The sequence below is a fragment of the Mauremys mutica genome, chromosome 22 (genome assembly GCF_020497125.1).
Source record: "Mauremys mutica isolate MM-2020 ecotype Southern chromosome 22, ASM2049712v1, whole genome shotgun sequence".
In the NCBI taxonomy this organism is placed as follows: Eukaryota; Metazoa; Chordata; order Testudines; family Geoemydidae; genus Mauremys; species Mauremys mutica.
This window is the reverse complement of record NC_059093.1, coordinates 23,241,802-23,261,101: the sequence shown is the minus strand read 5'-3', so window position 1 is coordinate 23,261,101 and position 19,300 is coordinate 23,241,802. Positions and strand designations below refer to the sequence as shown.

Below are 19,300 nucleotides of genomic sequence, written 5' to 3'. Positions count from 1 at the left end.
CAATTTTGCATTGGGGAACCCTGAAACTTCCCCCCTCTGGCCTGTGCCCAATGCCAGCGTTTGTTTGTATTTATTTTGAAGGGAAATTGGAGAGGAAACCTTTCTGTTAGCACAACAACGCCTGAGCTGTTGCAAACAGTTCTAGGACCTGAGTGTTTGGGGCCCGATCCTGGATTGCATCAAAACCACAACTCCCAGGTTGAACATGTGCTTCTTGGAATCATGGTGGAAATCCACCTTGATTTGCCCAACCTTAAAAAAAAATCTTATTTTGCTCATGCAAGTGGGATTACACAAGGAAAATGGTAATACAAATTTCAAAACGTGTAAGGCACTCTGTTATCCCGATGATGAGCACAGTACATTCAGATAGGCAAATCAAAAACCAGGTCAGCTAGATGGTTATGCATGGCAAGTCTCTCTCCTTGTGACAATGCCATAGAATTTAATAGAAATCAGAAACTTTTCCATCGTGTTTTTGAACCATACTAGCAAATACAATAAATAATGATAACCCTGTTATATAATTGTATAGGATGGTTAAAAAGGAACTCACAGAAAGCAGCAGTGCCCTTTTAGATTTCATGGGGAGGGGGCAACTTTCAGCAGGAATCCAGAGGCCGTTTAGGTGCCTGGAAGTTCTTGGATTATTTGAAGAATAGAAGTATAAAAATGAGTCTATTTCAGGATTGTTTGTTGTAATTATTTCTTATATGTTTAATAATTCATGAAGGTTTACTGCAACAAAATGACCAACACAGGACAAACAGGAAACTAAGCAAGTTACGCAATCTGCACCCAGTGCCAAATAAAACCTAATTTCAATCTTAGAAAACAACCAGGGTCCGAGCATACAGAATTTCTTCCATGGGAATGAGGAGTACTTGTGGCCAGTGGCGTAGCCAGGTTCTAACATCGGGGGAACGCACACATATAAAATAGGCGCCACCTGACATATCAAATTACTAATTACATACTTTTAAATTTGTTATACATATTTATTTGTACTTAAAATAAAAACACAAGAATGATCCAGCCATGGAAGGGTTTGCACAGCCTGCATTTCACAGGAGAACTTTAGATTATACTTAGATATACTTTAGAGATTCTAGAAAGTAAATGACAGAATACAGTAGTTTATAATTGTCCCAGGTTTAAAAAAAAATACTGACCATTTTTTCCAGTTATTAATTTCATTTTAAAATCAATCAATGAAATGCCCTTTATTTATAATAGATCGTAATATTAAAGCCACCGAAAAGGCATGGCAAATACAAGTTTTATGAAATTTGGTGAGCAAAGATCTCATAGCTCTTCGGGCTTGGACGAAGCAGAAATTTCCCTTAAAGTAGCTTTATTCATGGGGTTTTTAAACAAAAGACATCTCTACGACACAGGTTGGCAGTCTAACATTTTTGAAACACTGAGTACTGAGTCCCTCTAGATGCCTTAGATGGAAGGCTCATACACCAAGCATGGGGGGGAACAGTTGTTCCCCTTTTAAGAAACAGCAAGAAAAGGATGGAGCGAGACCCCAATGGGACTGGTTTGTGCCAACCCAGAGAGAGTGGGGCTGTTTTACTAGCTTTAGCAGGGGCTCTTAACAAGAAGGCCTCTGTGGGGGGGAAGTTCAGGGGGATTGGATTGTTTACTAGATCTGTAAACAACTCGTTATTTAGTCACTAAAGTGACACCACACCCTCCTGCCAGAGATGTTAGGACCAACAGGCAGAGCCAGAGACCTGTCTGTTTCCAGCCAAACGCATCGTGCAGCGCTTTAATGAGGGTTGCTCGAAAATGGGTGCAGGCTACTACAAGTCCATGTTATAAATCCCAGAGCAAACGGACTTGCTTCATATCTGTAGTTTTCAAACCACAGGGCCGTAGAAAATTCCCCACCACCCCGGATTCCGGAATTCGCTCCTCGCCTCCTTTCCCAGCACCCCAGCCCGACCCGGGAGGCTGGGGATGACCTTTGTGTGGAAACCTTGTGCTGTGGTTGTTGCACGCCAACAAGTAGGGAACACATTTGGGCCGCAGCCTGCTCTACCTGATGAGCCCCAAGTCCAGGCGTGTAAATCAGAAGAGAAATCGGCCCTTGATTATTTCCACTTAGACGTGCAAGGACAAAACAGCAACAAAAGTCATTGGGTGCCCAATATTTATCTGCTGTTCCTGAGCTCTGCTGCCCAATCAACTCAAATCAAGGCCACATCTCTCAATCTCTGTACAAACCCTTGTGATAACACAGGCCATGGCGAGCCAGGAAGATGGGCTCCCTCTTGCAGCATGACAGGGGAGCATACAAGGAAGGTTTCATTTTTGTTACCAAATATTCTTTGACTTCCTAGGAACTACTCCCCGAAGCAGATTTCCCCCCTTAAAACGTGCTTCAGAAACGTCAACACTAAAACTGCTTGTCCACAGGCTTAAAAGTGTAGTATCTTGGCGAAATGGGCACGCACGTTTATATCTCCCAATAGATAAGCAAGCTGAAAGGCGCAGCTTCTTCCTTGTGCTTCTAGTACAGCGAGTGTACCCAGCAGAAGTAACCATTCCTGTGCAAAATGCTATTCTGTGCCTGCCCTGGGGAGAGGAGGGGAATAGATGCTTAGATCTGCTTTGCAGAAGACCGGAAAGAATTTGATCTATTCAAATTAGTCTCTGAAATATGTTTTTTCAAATATTTGGGGCTTAACAGATCGCGTAGCTGGTCAAAGAGCTAATACTATGCACGGAATAAATCACTGGATTTGGGGGAAAGTTTGGGGGGCGGGGGCGCTGATTGGTTTAGGGCTGCGATGGGAAGAGCCAGCGCTGGGACAAAAAATGTTTCTTCCTCCAGCAAGAGGAGCAGAGAGGGCAAGAGACCAGCGAGGGTCCTAACAGTGGAGAGACACTCCGCTGGGACCCCTGGGCAGACGGAGAGCGCTGTGGCTTTAAGAAATGTGCAGCGAGTATTCCAGGGCGCCTTAGTGACAGCTCACATCTATGGGGAGTTTGCAGGAGGTTCTTCCAACTAGATTAGGCTGAGTGAGCGCTAGATGGGGTGATATATTAGCGAGACTGGCTGCTCAAGAGGTGTTTGCCTTCCCCGCCACACAGCCGCCTTGCTCTGCATGGGCTTGCCGGGGGCCAACAGGGCTGCTGCTCCTCAGCCTCCCTCCCCCACCACACTGGGGGGCTGCGCTGCCGCCCCTTCTCCTCCCGGCAGAGCCCACCCCTGCCTGGGCGGCATGTGCCAAGCGGGGCTCGGCTTAGCGAGCCGGGCAGCTGCGGGCGGGCGGGAGCCTCCTCATCCCCAGGGAGCCAGGCAACCAGCCGACGCTGCCTACAGCGCCAGAGTGAGCAAGCAGGGCTGGGGATGCGGGAGGGCAGTGCGGAGCCCAGAGCCAGCCTGTGGCAGCACGCAAAGCTTGACTCTGGACTCCGAGTCCAGAGCCCGGTGCTGGCTGCCCTGAAAGGCGCCACTTTTGGAAAATGTGCTCAGGAGGAGCGGCTGCTCTCCCTGCTCCCCCTCCTAGCTATGCTACTGCTTGTGGCACCTCAGAGACTAACACATTTATTTGGGCATAAGTTTTCGTGGGCTAGAACCCACATCATCAGATGTATAAAGTGGAACATACAGTAGGAAGAAATAAATGTGTTACTCTCTCAGGTGCCACAAGTACTCCTTGTTCTTTTTGCGGATACAGACTAACATGGCTACCACTCTGAAACCTGTTTCCAAAGCAATGACACTCAAAGCAGACATCTCAAACCAGTAACTAACGAAGTCAACTAATAGCATCTAAAAAAAACCCCTCCAAAAACAATCACTCTCCCCCAAGCAGAGTTTTCACACTGAAAAGGGTGAAGTGTCAGATTGTCCATGTAATTCACTAGGGACTGCGCTAATGTTCTTGATTTTACATGAGAGACAGAGGTGAAAGTAAGCTGGTGCACCCCAGTACGGCGTACCAGCAAGAGCCGGTGCACGGTACCAGGGTGGCCCGGCTTCCCTAGGAGGCAATTTAAAGGGCCTGGGGCTCCCAAAATTGGCTGGAGCACCAGGCCCTTTAAATTGCCACCACAGCCTTGCGGCCGGAGCCCTGGGGTAGCGGCAGCGGGGCTCTGGAGGTTATTTAAACAGCTTGCTCAGGAAGGATAGACAGGAGAAAAAGGGAGGCGGTGTTGCCTTATATACTAGAAATGTACACACTTGGACTGAGGTGGAGATGGACATAGGAGACAGAAGGGTTGACAGTCTCTGGGTTAGGCTAAAAGGGATAGAAAACAAGGGTGATGTCATGCTAGGAGTCTACTACATTGCAGACAACTTTTTTATTTCAGAAGGTTGAAAAAGGTACTGGGGGGAAGCTGTTCTAGACTTGATTTTAACCCCTGCTTGCTCATCTCCACTCCCCCTCCATTGCTAGCCCTGGCCCTGGAGACACAGCTTGGTGCTGCAGGTGCAGATACACATAAGACGGCCAGCGGATGGCAGGTCGGCTGCACATTGATTCTGGTGGATGTGGATCCACATTTTTGTATCCGCGCAGGGCTCTAGCCATCAGGCAAGGTATTTCCATGAGAGACAGGGAAATGTTATTACCATTCTAGAAGGCACTAGTGAGACCTCATCTGGAATACTGTGTGCACTTCTGGTCTCCCACATTTAAGATGAAATAAAACTGGAACAGGTGCAGAGAACGGCTAGTAGGCTGGTCAGAAGAATGGAAGACCTACCTAAGCCAAGCTCTTTGAGTCTCCTCTCCTGTTTAGCCTAGCCAAATGAAGGGTCAGGGGAGATATGATGGCTCTCTATAAATACATGGTTAGAGGGATACATGCCAGGGAGGGAGAGGAGTTATTTAAGCTAAAGGCCAATGCTGGCACAAGAACAAAAGCATAGAAACTGGTCATCAACACGTTTAGGCTGAAATTAGACAAAGGTTTCTACCCATCAGAGGAGTGAAGTTCTGGAAAAGCCTTGAGGTAGCTCAGTCAAGTGTGTGGCGCCACCTGCTGTCATGTTGGGTGATGACAGGGCCTGGAGAGTCTGGCTGAATCACCAGCAGAGCAGTATGAGCGAGACCAGCCCAGCTTAATGGTTACGGGGGCAAAGCGATTCCCATGGCTACCAGTCTGCACCTGGGCACGACAACCTGACACACCTTGCAACACCAGTTACAACACTGCCCTGTGAATGCCTATTCCCAATGTCAGGTGACATTGTAAATAAGACATTTCCTATAAATGAAACAAACTTGTTTATCTTAGTGGTTGGCTGAACAAGAAGTAGGACTGAGTGGACTTGTAGGGTCTCAGGTTTTACATTATTTTGGTTTTGAGTTCAGGTAGGTAAAATAAACACATATCATTCTAGGTTTGTAAGTTGCACTTGTATGATAAAGAACTTGGACTACAGTATGAATTGAAAAATACTATTTCTTTTATTGATCTTCATTACAGTTCAAATATAATGCAAATAATATAAAGTGAACACTGTACACCTTGTATTCTGTATTGTAATTGAAGTCAATATATTTGAAAAGGTAAAAAAACATCCAAAAATATTTATAATCAATTGGCTGTTCTATTATTGTTTAACCGTGGGATTAAAACTGCCATTAATCCAAAACAAATTAACTAGATTGAAAAAAAAGTCATGATTAATCACTTGACTTAACTGCAATTATTTGACAGCCCTACTTCCTCTTCATTCTGACGAGCTCCTGGCAGTAGCTCCCTCTCTGCACTCCCTTCTCCCTGAGTATGTGGGTGGGAATCTCCAGGTGTCCTTCCAGTTTGTTCTCCCCTTTTCTCTTCCTGATGTTTTTCTTTCTCTGTCCCAGCAGGTGCTGGGTGAGGAAGTGAGACCATGGAGCAGAATCCTCAGGAGGAAGATGAGGAGGAAGTGGAAACACACGGCACATTATTGCAAGGATGCAAAGGCAGTGTGTCCAGGAGTTGTGATCAGGGAAAAGCCCATGAGAGTCAGCACATTCCAGAGAGGTGGCAGGGAAACCAGCCAACGCTGAAAGTTGGTCAATCTGTTTATTATCAGGGAACTCACAAACCTCTCAAGGAAACCACAGCCCAGCAGAGAATCCCCATGGGAGAGAGAAATAGCATGTGTGTTGTGTGTGGGAAAAAGGTCAGTAGGCCCTCACACCTTTTTGGACATCAGAGCATCCACACAGGGGAGAAACCCTCTGGATGTTGAGAATGTGGGAAATTCTGCTGTCAGCGCTCAGCCCTTATTTGTCATCCGAGAAGCTGCAAGGGGCATTAAAGACCATAAAAACCTTGTCTAGGGCTAAAAAAAATTTTGCTTTCCTTTTCTAATTCCCACGTACTGTACTTTAAGGCAGCATTTGTGTCACTGTGGTCTCTCAGCTCCCCCACCTGAGTTGTCTACTTTTTCCTTTTGCAGATCACCTTTATTTGGGAGGAATCCCACACTCTTTTTCATCAACTCCTTTGTGCTATGTCATGGAGGTGTGTGTCCCTCCTATAGGAATGTCCATGAGCCGCAGGTGGGGGAACTAGGAGTGACTTCAACTGGGTACATGGAGGTTAAATTTACCCGGAGCTTGACTCCACTAGGATTTTCCACGGAGCTAGCTAGCTTGAGTTCACTATTCTGATATTAAAAACTAGGGCTGTGAAGCAATGAAAAAAAATTGAGCACACTTAATTGTGAAATTTAAAAAAAGATGATTAATCACATTTTTTAATCACACTGTTAAACAATAAGAGAATACCATTGATTTAAATATTGCGGCTGTTCAGCCTCATTCCAGACAAGCCCTGCAACGCCAAGTCAGCTGGCCTGGGGCAGCCACACATTTTAATTGCATTGTATACCAGGGGAGGGATAGCTCAGTGGTTTGAGCACTGGCCTGCTAAACCCAGGATTATGAGTTCAGCCCTTGAGGGGGCCACTTACAGATCTGGAGCAAAAATCAGTACCTGGTCTTGCTAGTGAAGGTAGGGGGCTGGACTCAATGACCTTTCAAGGTCTCTTCCAGTTCTAGGAGATTGGTATATCTCCAATAATTATGAATAATTATTATTATACATACCCTTAGGGTCAAAATCGCAGCTTTCCCAGCAGGAAATCATGCCCCAGTCTCTCCTGTGACAAGTGGGCCTCTCATGATACTCATGTGGTAGGAACTTGCTGCTTCCCCTGCACAGGAACTTAAGAAAAGAGCCCGGGCAGCTCAGCGCTGGGCTGGCTCCCAGCCCATTGGCAATGGGAACGGCAGGGGCAGAAGCCAGAGGTGCCTGGCTGCGCCTCCACAGCAGGGAGTGAGAGGGAGCCTGTAAGAGTCTCAGGTGCGGCTGGGAGCCAGGCCACCTCACTACAGAGCTGCAGGCAGAGAGAGACTCAGGAGTCTGTCTCTGTCAGACAGAGACACAGTCACATCCGGTGAGCCAGGGGTGGGGGAAAGGAGCAGCGATGGGCATCCCGAGGCTGGCATAAAATACACAGGACAGAGGGGGCTTCCTGAGGGGGCTACAGAAACACCCCCCCCACACACACACAGAGCAGACCCAGGCTGCGGCTGGCTCCGTCCATCACTCCCCCCCACCCCACAGAGACCCACACAACCCTCTGCCCCAACAAGAGACCTCCAATGGTCCCTGTCACCCCCTCCCAAGAGCTCCCCCTTTGTGCCAGACAACTCCCCTCCCCTACTGCCTCCCCTGCTCCAGAGCTCCCTACAATCTCCGCCTTTGCCTCCCCCCAGCCCATTGGCCAGGAAGGTCCCAGTATATTGGCCAGCATGGCCAATGGGAGCTGCACCTGAGGCAGGGTCCCTGCTTGCAGATGCAGACCTGCCTGGCCGTGCCTCCACAGCACGGGGAGGGGGAGCCACAGGGGAGCAAGCCCTGGCCATCATCATCACAGCGATAGTGATGAGTGTTTCCACCCACAGGGGAGAGGCAGAAGACTGGGTCAACCCTGCAGTGACTCTGCCTCTACCCTTGTTCTCTGTCTGCTCCCTCTACCAGCCCCTTTGGTCTCCCTAGGATTCCCCCTACCATTACTCACTCTGGGTCTTCTTTCTCTAGAGCTTCTCATTAAGTAGAAGCAGCAAAGAGTCCTGTGGCACCTTATAGACTAACAGACATTTTGCAGCATGAGCTTTCGTGGGTGAATACCCACTTCGTCGGATGCAAGAGTGGAAATGTCCAGGGGCAGGTATATATAAGCAAGCAAGAAGCAAGGTAGAGATAACAAGGTTAGATCAATCAGGGAGGATGAGGCCCTGTTCTAGCAGTAGAGGTGTGAAAACCAAGGGAGGAGAAACTGGTTCTGTAGTTGGCAAGCCACTCACAGTCTTTGTTTAATCCTAAACTGATGGAGTCAAATTTGCAAATGAACTGAAGCTCAGCAGTTTCTCTTTGAAGTCTGGTCCTGAAGTTTTTTTGCTGTAGGATGGCCACCTTAAGATCTGTTATTGTGTGGCCAGGGAGGTTGAAGTGTTCTCCTACAGGTTTTTGTATATTGCCATTCCTAATATCTGATTTGTGTCCATTTATCCTTTTCCTTAGAGACTGTCCAGTTTGGCCGATGTACATAGCAGAGGGGCATTGCTGGCATATGATGGCGTATATTACATTGGTGGACATGCAGGTGAATGAACCAGTGATGGTGTGGCTGATCTGGTTAGGTCCTGTGATGGTGTCGCTGGTGTAGATATGTGGGCAGAGTTGGCATCGAGGTTTGTTGCATGGATTGGTTCCTGAGTTATAGTTACTATGGTGCGGTGTGCAATTACTGATGAGAATATGCTTCAGGTTGGCAGGTTGTCTATGGACGAGGACTGGCCTGCCACCCAAGGTCTGTGAAAGTGTGGGATCATTGTCCAGGATGGGTTGTAGATCCCTGATGATGCGTTGGAGGGGTATTAGCTGGGGACTGTATGTGATGGCCAGTGGAGTCCTGTTGGTTTCTTTCTCGGGTTTGTCTTGCAGTAGGAGGCTTCTGGGTACACGTCTGGCTCTGTTGATCTGTTTCCTTATTTCCTCGTGTGGGTACTGTAGTTTTGAGAATGCTTGGTGGAGATTTTGTAGGTGTTGCTCTCTAAGCGGATAAGGAGAAGTTATTTACTTATTCCCATAATACGAGAACTAGGGGTCACCAAATGAAATTAATAGGCAGCAGGTATAAAACAAATAAAAGGAATTTCTTCTTCATGCAGCGCACAGTCAACTTGTGGAACTCCTTACCTGAGGAGGTTGTGAAGGCTAGGACTATAACAATGTTTAAAAGGGGACTGGATAAATTCATGGTGGCTAAGTCCATAAATGGCTATTAGCCAGGATGGGTAAGAATGGTGTCCCTAGTCTCTGTTTGGTAGAGGATGGAGATGGATGGCAGGAGAGAGATCACTTGATCATTGCCTGTTAGGTTCACTCCGTCTGGGGCACCTGGCATTGGCCACTGTCGGTAGACAGATACTGGGCTAGATGGACCTTTGGTCTGACCCGGTACGGCCTTTCTTATGTTCTTATGTTATCTGAGGGGTTAGAGCAGATGCGGTTGTACCTCAGTGCTTGGCTGTAGACAATGGATCGTGTGGTGTGCCCGGGATGGAAGCTGGAGGCATGAAGGTAGGCATAGCGGTCGGTAGGTTTTCGGTATAAGGTGGTGTTAATGTGACCATCACTTATTTGCACCATGGTGTCTAGAAAGTGGACCTCCCGTGTAGATTGGTGCAGGCTGAGGTTGATGGTGGGGTGGAAGCTGTTGAAATCTTGGTGGAATTTTTCCAGAGTCTCCTTCCCATAGGTCCAGATGATGAAGATGTCATCAATGTAGCGTAGGTAGAGAAGGGGCGTGAGTGGACGGGAGCTGAGGAAGCGTTGTTCCAGGTCGGCCATAAAAATATTGGCATATTGTGGGGCCATGCGGGTGCCCATAGAGGTGCCACTGATTTGGAGATATATATTGTCATCAAATTTGAAATAGTTGTGTGTGAGGAGGCACAGAGCTCAGCAACCAGTTGTGCTGTGGCATCATCAGGGATACTTTTCCTGACAGCTTGTATTCCATCTGTGTGTGGGATGTTTGTGTAGAGAGCCTCCACATCCATGGTGGCCAGGATGGTGTTTTCTGGAAGGTCACCAATGCATTGTAGTTTCCTCAGGAAATCAGTGGTGTCACGGAGATAGCTGGGAGTGCTGGTGGCATAGGGTCTGAGTAGAGAGTCCACATATCCAGATAGTCCTTCAATGAGAGTGCCAATGCTCGAGATGATGGGGCGTCCAGGATTTCTGGGTTTGTGGATCTTGGGTAGTAGATAGAATAGCCCTGGTCAGGGCTCTAAGGGTATGTTGATTTGTTCTGGTGTTAGTGTAGGCAGTGTCCTGCGTAGATGATGCAATTTCTTAGTGTATTCCTCAGTGGGATCTGAGGGAAGTGGCCTATAGAATTTGGTATTGGAGAGTTGTCTGGCGGCCTCCTTTTGGTAGTCAGACCTGTTCATGATGACTACAGCTCCTCCTTTATCAGCCTCTTTGATTATAATGTCAGGATGGTTTCTGAGGCTGTGGATGGCATTGCGTTCTGCAGGACTTAGGTTGTGAGGCAAGCGATGTTGTTTTTCCACAATTTCTGCCTGTGCACGTCGGCGGAAGCATTCAATGTATAGGTCCAGACTGTCATTTCGACCCTCAAGAGTAGTCCATGTGGAGTTCTTCTTCTTGTGCTGTTGGTGGGAGGGTAACTGTGTATCAATGCGTTGTTCAGTGTTGTCCTGAAAGTATTCTTTGAGTCGGAGACGGCGAAAGCAGGCTTCCAGATCACCGCAGAACTGTATCATGTTGGTGGGGATGGCAGGGCAGAAAGAGAGTCCCCGAGATAGGACAGACTTTTCTGCTGGGCTGAGTGTGTAGTTGGATAGATTGACGATATTGCTGGGTGGGTTAGGGGTACCACAGTTGTGGCCCCATGTAGCAGGTAGGAGTTTAGACAGCTTACAGTTCTTTTTCCTTTGTAGAGAGGTGAAGTGAGTAATGTAGATCTCCTGTTTTATTTTAGTGAAGTCCGTTTGTATGGAAGTTTGGTTATTAATGAGAGTCTCCAGGTTGGAGAGCTCTTTTTTGATGTTTTCCTGTTTGCTGTATAGGATGCTGATCAGGTGGTTCCTCAGTTTCTTTGATAGAGTATGGCATAATCTCTCACTGTGGTCTGTGTAGTATGTAGATAGCAGTGGATTTTTTACCTTTAGTCCATTTGGTATGATGTCCATCCGTTTGCATTTGTATCCTCTGATACTTGACTCTCATGAAGTAAAGGCTGTCGTGACAGGTTCTTATCTCTGTCATGTATTTCGTTTTGATGTATTTATTGTTACTGAATGCACTATGGGGTCCCCTTCAGCCCTCTGTATAAGTTGATCCTCTTCTTTGGTTTCTGGAGCCCTGGGGCAGCCAGCAATAACCCCTGGGCCTTGGCAATGGGGGTGAGGGAAGGGGACCCTGGGTTCCCTAGTTATGTGACTTGCAAGAAGTGTTATCATTACTCGAGGTACCAAATGTGTTGAAATGATATCAGTGCCTTGTAAAATCCCAAAGCAAGCTCGTTTTCATTTCTCAGATAATCTCACAGACAGTATACACACATTTTTCATTAGTGACATGAGTTGAATTTATTGTTATTATTATTAGCTAAGCTACTGGGTTTGTTTTGGTTTTTTTCAGTGTGGCAAAATGTGTGTTATTTTATGGGTTGAATGACTGAATGACATAATACCCACCTGCCCCCATTGTCCGTCACTAAGTCCGGTAATTTTGTCAAGTGTTTGTCACGTGACATGGTGGTGCCTACCCCTGCCTTGTGCTTCAGGGGATCACAGGGGCCAGGGCGGCCTGGGGAGTTAGCGCGGGGCCTGGCGCTGGCAGCAGCAAGTGACCTGGCCCCAACCCACTCTGCTCCACCTCACCAGCTCCCAGCATTGCTCAGGGGCAGGGGCTTCGGGGAAGATGCGGAGTGGGGACAGGTGGGAAGAGGCAGGGCGGAGCAGGGTTGCTCGCTGCTGTCGGCACCAGGCACCCCACTAATCCTGCAGGCCACCCTGGACCCCACGTCCCCCTCAAGCATGGGGCCCCCCAAAGTACAGGGCCTGGGGCAGTTGCCCCGGTCTATCCTATGGATGGGATGGATCCACTTGGGCATCACCAAAAATTATACAAACCTGCCGCCCATGGCCGTGGGGGAGGTGAGTTCACTGCATCCTTTCCTGTTTGTGCCACTTCCTCCTTCCCACATACAAAGTCTGTCGAGTTTTTTCCCTTTTCTCTCGTTATCATACATGTCTATAACATCCAGGGAGATTCCCCCCAAATGATCAGCTGTCTAATCTCTGATTTTGCCCTGGTCTCTCCATACTTCTCAAGTGTCAATTTACAATCTCTCCAATGTGGCAGATTTCCCCAACCTTTTTATCTGCAGCAATTTGTCCTTATTTAGGAGGGAAATTGTTGCCCTGAGTTATTCCCCGAAACATGACTACCCCTGGAGTGGGTATGGGATGGGTATTTGGGGTATTGCAAAGGAAAAGTCCCAAACCCCTACCATAGTCTAAGATTACTGTAAATCTAGGGAGCAGATATCCAAGAGTTTAAGTATTTGTGCTAATCATTTGTTTCCCTTAGGGTCAGGATGCTACCTTCCCTACCTTCTGTTCCCAGAACCCCCAGTGGAAAGTTGAGGCCTGTTAAGGAAGGCCAGGGCAGATTTCTGTTCTTCACTTAGCTGAATACTGCCAGATGCATCACACATCAGTAGCTCTCAAATCAGTTGGAGCTGCCGCTCCTGTAAAGTGGAAAATATCAGTAGTAGCTAGGAAAGAAAGCTTCACTTCTGATTGATGGGAGACAGGCAGACCATAAGACATTTAATACAGCTAATGCAGGTAGGCTTTGAGGAAGTTTGCTACTCCAACATGTCGGAGAAAAACTTAGTTCTCGCTTTTTGTTTGGGTGCAGCAAAATCAAATACTTTATTATTTCTCCAGTAATTACAATGGAGGGAGAGAGTGCCATAGGACACAGGGTCACCCCAGTCCCGGACAGGTCTCTCAACTGGTAAACAATTACATCAAGCCTTTATACCTTTGTTACAGACAATTTCTAGCAATAATACAGATGGTAAAAAGCAACAAATACATTTTGTTTATACATAAGCTTTTCTGCTATCTTATTTGTCTCACTACTAGAAAAAAGCAAGACTGCATATTGCAAGGTCGTAATAACTTTCACACAGTTCACTCTGTCTTACATTATCTTGCTTCTACAAATCTCACATCATTAGGGTCACAGCTAGCCTAACTCGTGCTAACTAACTAACATTCATTAAGATCTCTTCAAATACTTGTTAATTATTAATTGGCTTCCACAAACAGCATATTAAAAGCCCATAAAGCAGAAACTGGTGTCCCAGCTTCCAACAGGTAACAAACTCAATTTAAAGGAGCAGCAGTGAGATTCTTCTGAATTAAACCACTATTCAAATGAAGGCTATACTCCCTTGCAGTAGAAAACAATTTACTGATGTCTTATTAGGTGCCAGTCATTGTCTTCCATAAATCCTTTTTAGACTGCTGAGAAATGCACAAAAGGATTGCACAGTGTCGAACAATTCCAGTCTGCTGAGGAAGCCCATATGGAATCTTCCAAACAATACATTAGGATGAATTAAACTCCATACTAGTCTTGCCAATATGCTTCAATTCCTACCTGCATGGTTATAAATGTCTGTTGTTACTAAACCCTAAAGAAATGGAGAGTCACTGCAGCAAACGGCCTCCCAGAAAGTCACAAGATTCCCAATGGAATTTCCTGGAATTTGTGGATGTCTCACAAGGCTGGAGTGATGCAAGAAGTCATGTGGTTCTCTGCAAATCCACGAACTCAAGCAGTCATAGAACCACACTGAACATTCCTAATATTGTAATCAGATGAATGTGCCTCATGTGCCATTTCCTATCGCCCAGTGTCATTAAAATCAGTGGAGTCTTCCATTTTGTTATATTTGAAGGTGATGGTACTGTGGGAGCCATGTATAGCTATTAACTATACCACAGGAATTAATATTTTTGTGCCAACACATTTAGGTACACAGAGGTCCTTTTTGTAACTTTCCAAAGCCTTATCTGAGTGGACTTATCTATAGCATGGAAACACTCATTTAGGTGAATCTGTAAGGAATTAAGGCAAAGCCTGTTCCATACAGCAGTCACATCACAGATAACATGATACCCACCAGCTTCTCACAGTCTGCTTCAGCTGGCTGTCTTCGCTTCATCTCCACATCCACCTGACTGCGAGCATGTTTCAGCTTCCCATCCAGTGCACTATGCTCAGTTTCTGTTTTCATCAGAAGATCCTTGTACCTGGCCAGCTCATGATCTGCCTTCTGCCACTTCTTTTGGAACTCTTCAAAGTTCTTTGCCAACTGGATAAACCCTGGGAAGAGGATGCTTAGTCTTAACAACAGTGAAGAATGGAAGCAGAAGAAATACAGCATCTGCCCCTTTATGTAGGAAGAAAGATTCCATTAATGATTGCCTTCAAGAAAAGATAACAGATCAGCTGGCCTGTTGGCAAATCAGCTGAAGAGAAAAAGTCTGCAGAAGAGCCTAGAGGCTAGCTCAGTGGTCTCCAACCTTTTTAGGTCCAAGATCACTTTTTTAATCTAAGAGCAACCCAGAACGTACTCTGCCCGTTCCCTGAGGCCCTGCCCCTTCCCCAAGGCCCTGCCCCGCTCACTCCCTCTCCCCCACCCTCACTCACTTTCACCGGGCTGGGCAGGGCGTTGGGGTGCCGGAGAGGGTGAGGGGGTCCAAGTTTTTTAAAACAGTATTAAGCACAACTATAGTTAAAATGGTTTTTACCTTGGCCTGGTGGAAACTGCAGCTTAAAGTTACCAGTTCCATGCTAAGCAGATCACACTGCAATAAAGATAGGCATCATTATTTTACTAAGACAGCAAGGGCAAAGAGTGGCAACATATAATATATATTTTCAGAGTTAGAAACAGGGTACATACCATCTCTTGCAGTCCAGCAGCAGCAGCTGCCATTCAAGGAAGTTTCTGTTGAAAGCGACAGTTTCCAGTATACCTGAGGTTTTTATACCATCTTAGCCCATTGTTTCAACATAGCAGCTAGCAGGTTAATTTAATCACCACAGCTCTGAAGTAATAGATCCTTAAGGACTCTAGGCATGACCCCCATAGCATACCCTTTTGTGATCTGGGGTGGGGGAACCAAGTTGTCTGCACAACAGGGCTTTTTTTTTCTGTAAGTTAATATACATTTTTCTGTAGGGCCTTCTTACAGTATTAAACAGTACCCATTCCTAAGGGGGGGGGCTTTGCAGATATCAATTAATGTCTTGGGGCTTGTTTTTTTTTAAACATGTTTCTTTCATGCTTAAAGTTTGGGGTAGGAATGTTTTCTAGAAAGAATGACCCAGAGCATTCAACCAACCCCAGGGCCATATTTAAACTGTCCAATACAGTTCTGCCAACTCCAGGGGTTATATTTCAACTGTCCAATAGCATCTGTGAATTCCTGAGGTCTTATTTCATTTCATATTAATCAGAACTCACCATCCACACACACACACCCCTACCTTCCTATGGGTGCACCCCCATCAAATTTAACCCTATGGCAACAAGGGTAACTAACCGCAGTCACTCTGGCTATCCAGTGAGGGGGGTGTGGTTAAACCCATTCAGTTCAACAGGATAAGTCAACTCTATTGTACTCAAACACACAGTCTGAACAAGCCCTGTTTGTTTTATTGTAAGCACATGTTTTAGGATTTTTTTCCCTCCCACAACATACATTTCAGCTTTTTGCTACGAATAGGTCTCTTTTACACACACACCCTGACAAGAGCCAGGTTCTTACAAACTATTTATTTTTTATTTAAAAGAATTCAGCTCCTTGAAAACAAACCAAGATGCTTCATTAAAACTTCTAGCTCATTTAAGAGCCAAGGGCCTTCGAACAGAACCACAGATAGTCACAAAGCCTTTTTCAATAGGATTTTCTATTTGTTTGTTAATTTACAGCTACCATGCTTCATATCACATGCTTGTCCCCTCACCATTTTCTAACTTAATCCTTTTAGATTTCTTACAAAGAGTCTTTTCCTTAAGCAGGGTTCTGTAACTTTTTGTGTGGACTAGACAGTCAATATAACGCTGTAAGCAGGTATCTTCTGGTTTGGTTATTTTCTTTAAAACACGGTCAGGGTCTCCACTGAATTGCACAGCGTTTATCAAGGTGACCCCTTGCGCTACATGTTCTTGGGTTAGGCACAGACATTGCATAGCATAACCTATGGCAATAATGGTGTTTAATAAGCTTTTCAAACACAGCTCAGCACACAGGCCCTGGAGCTTGCAGTTTATATCCACTGAAGTCCAAGTCACACAGTCATGGGGCCATTGGGCTGGAGCATCTATGACACAGCCCTCACAATCTTCAAGAAGCTTTTCCCTAAGGCAGTGTTTAAGGACAGCATACACAGCAACACGTACAATAGTCTGCATGACTTTTTTATGCTCACGACGTGGCACTGGCTCAGTTAGTTCTATGCCAAGCCTCCTCATAAACTCCTCATAGCCATCATACTCAGAGTCCTCTTCAACAGTCTGTATCGGCATTGAGGAAAAACAAGGTGGGCCCAGTTCATCTTCCCTGCTTGATGCAATGCTGTCTAGGGCCTCCGGGTCCTCTAGAAAGGCATCGTCGAGCTGTTGAGAGATTTTCAGAAAAGAAACAGTGTAAGCAACCCACGGCTTCTTTTTAATTTACACAAGCTCTGGTTCCTAGCCGCACTACCCTCCCCTCCTTGATCGTCGCTTCTTAATCATTCATTTACCTGAGCGCCATCTTTTCCATTTATCTTGTCCACCGGTTACTTCCCTGAGCCGCAATCACATTTCACCTCTAAGGGGGTGGACAAAGAGAGGCCATCGTGCTTATCAGGGTGTGTCACAAGCGGTTGCGTTTTGGGTTCGGGTTCCGGCATATCCATCAATGGCTGGGCCAAAGGGCTCCCCTTGGTTGCTCTCTCCTCCTCCTCAGAACTGTCGCTGATGTAGTGCTTTCTCCGCGGATGGTCAAAGACCCTCGGGGCTAAAACAAAGTCCAAAGGTCTCATGGGGGTGGTGAAGGAGTCCATGTTTCCTCTCAGCAACCTTTCCATGATTTCTAAAACATATGTCCTTGGTAAGAGATGGCCTCCTCTGTCCAGCGCTTGGACTTATGGGGTAATGGAGCTGCACTCTGATTGGCAGAGGGCCTTGGGAGGAGTTCTTAGTGGGGTCATACGGCCCACTTCCGGATGGGTCACACCACCCCAGAACTCGCCATGATTGGTCAAAATTTCCTATCAGGGCAAAACCCATCCTATCTGGTAGAGGGCGGTGGGAGGAGTTCTTAGAGGGTCACATGACATACCTTGCTTCCGGTCATGTGGCCACCTTGACCCCCAAAGTAATACCGTCATGGGGCAGAACTTCCGGTGACAGCGGGAGGGACTTGGGATAAAGAGGTGGGGCTTAAGGGGTCAACGAGAGGGTTAGGTTTTGATGGATGGCAGAGCCTTATACTACATATACATGTTCCTCCCTGTAAAGTTACAGCAAGAGATTTCACAAGTTTGCCTGCAGCCAGCCTGCTATTTATGGAAGTGGTTAGTCCCAGTCCTTGGGCCCATGTCAAAGAAAGCTAACTGTTGGGTCCCCCTAAGGTTTTCAACCCCTCCTTTGGTACTAATTAGCTCTGCACACATACAAGCATGCATGCACACCCCTACACCTTAGAAACTTCAACTATGAAATTCTGTGTGCAAGAAAATCAGGATGCTACAGCATGATGCACTCATCCCACAAGTTCAGACGGTCACTTCAAGTGTCCAGTCAGAGCAAATAAACCAAGTTTGCTCCCAAATCTATGTATCTGGAAAAGCACCACTACCTACAAAATCATCGGTGGGCTCTTTAGTACTCAGGGCTGAAGTCAAAATGAGCTAGCAGTTGTCAATTCTTGCACTGAACAACATACATGAGTTAACTGTGACATGACTTATGGTATTCATTTCCTTCATTTAGAAATTCTGACTGATGCATGAGCTGGTCAAACAGCTTCCGTAAGTTCAGCATTGCAGTCTTCATCTTCCTGCCAAGAAATCAAGAGAGTTAAAGTCATCTATCCAGTTCTATCCACTCCTCCAGACACAGGGGTCATCGCCAGCCTAAGACAAACCTGTGCTCAAAAGTCTCTGACTTAACATTTGCAGCCAAACACAAAAGTCTCTCAAGAATGCAGTTTCATAGAGCTGTATGTTTCTCATCTCATTCTTGGAAGAAAAAGTCTTCAGGTGTCCCCGTGAACTAAAGATGGTCAGGACAGCTTGTAGAGAAGCACTACATTTCCTACCCATATCCCCTCCACACACTCCAATGCTTCAGGTAACTTGCAATATACTGTAGGGCCTCATACCCCAACAAGACAATCAGGGATTTCTTGCCAATTTATTATTTTGAGGGTAATACAATATTGTTCCAATTCCAGCCTAGGAGTAATATAACTCTCCAAAGGACACCATTATCCATACACTTTCAGAGCTAAATACATAAAAAATAAAACAGAGATGTTCTTGGGAGAGCTTTGGGTAGATCTGGATTTTGCTTTGTTTTTCAAATGACTATTCTTATTGAAAAGATCTTTTAAAATGCTGGCCATGGCAGTACCAATTACATCACAGCAGTGATTAATACAGAAATTGCTAGTTCAGCACTGCAGAAATTACTTCTCTAATGAAGGTTTCTGCTGGAATGCTTATGGGAACTCTGGCTAATATGTTAATACCAAGTATAGGCCGATGATTACACAGTAGTATGGCCTAGCATCCAAGATACACAATGCACGACCTCCACAATTAGAAGGGTAAAAGCAGTTCACATATAAGGCACTGTGAAAGGGCATGCTTTAATCTCATTCAGCAAGGAAAATTCAAACTCTTTAGAAATCTGCTGATGCCTCATAGAAGAAAAATTCTACTGAAAGAATGCTATTCTATCTTTCTGTTCTTTCACTCTACACTCTTCATTAGTAGGGACACCTACAAGAAAGGGGGACATCAGATTTTAAATGTTAATATGTTCTCCTGCTTAATTCTGTTAGGCCTGGTCTACACTGCAGGGGGGGAGGGGTTCGATCTAAGGTACGCAACTTCAGCTGTGCGAATAGCGTAGCTGAAGTTGAATACCTTAGTT

General features: G+C 46.0%; 1 pseudogene; it reads right to left on the bottom strand.

Moving 5' to 3' along the window:
• Window positions 1-6,242: 6,242 nt before the first annotated feature.
• LOC123354635 lies at window positions 6,243-18,196 on the bottom strand (annotated as a pseudogene).
• Window positions 18,197-19,300: the final 1,104 nt, after the last annotated feature.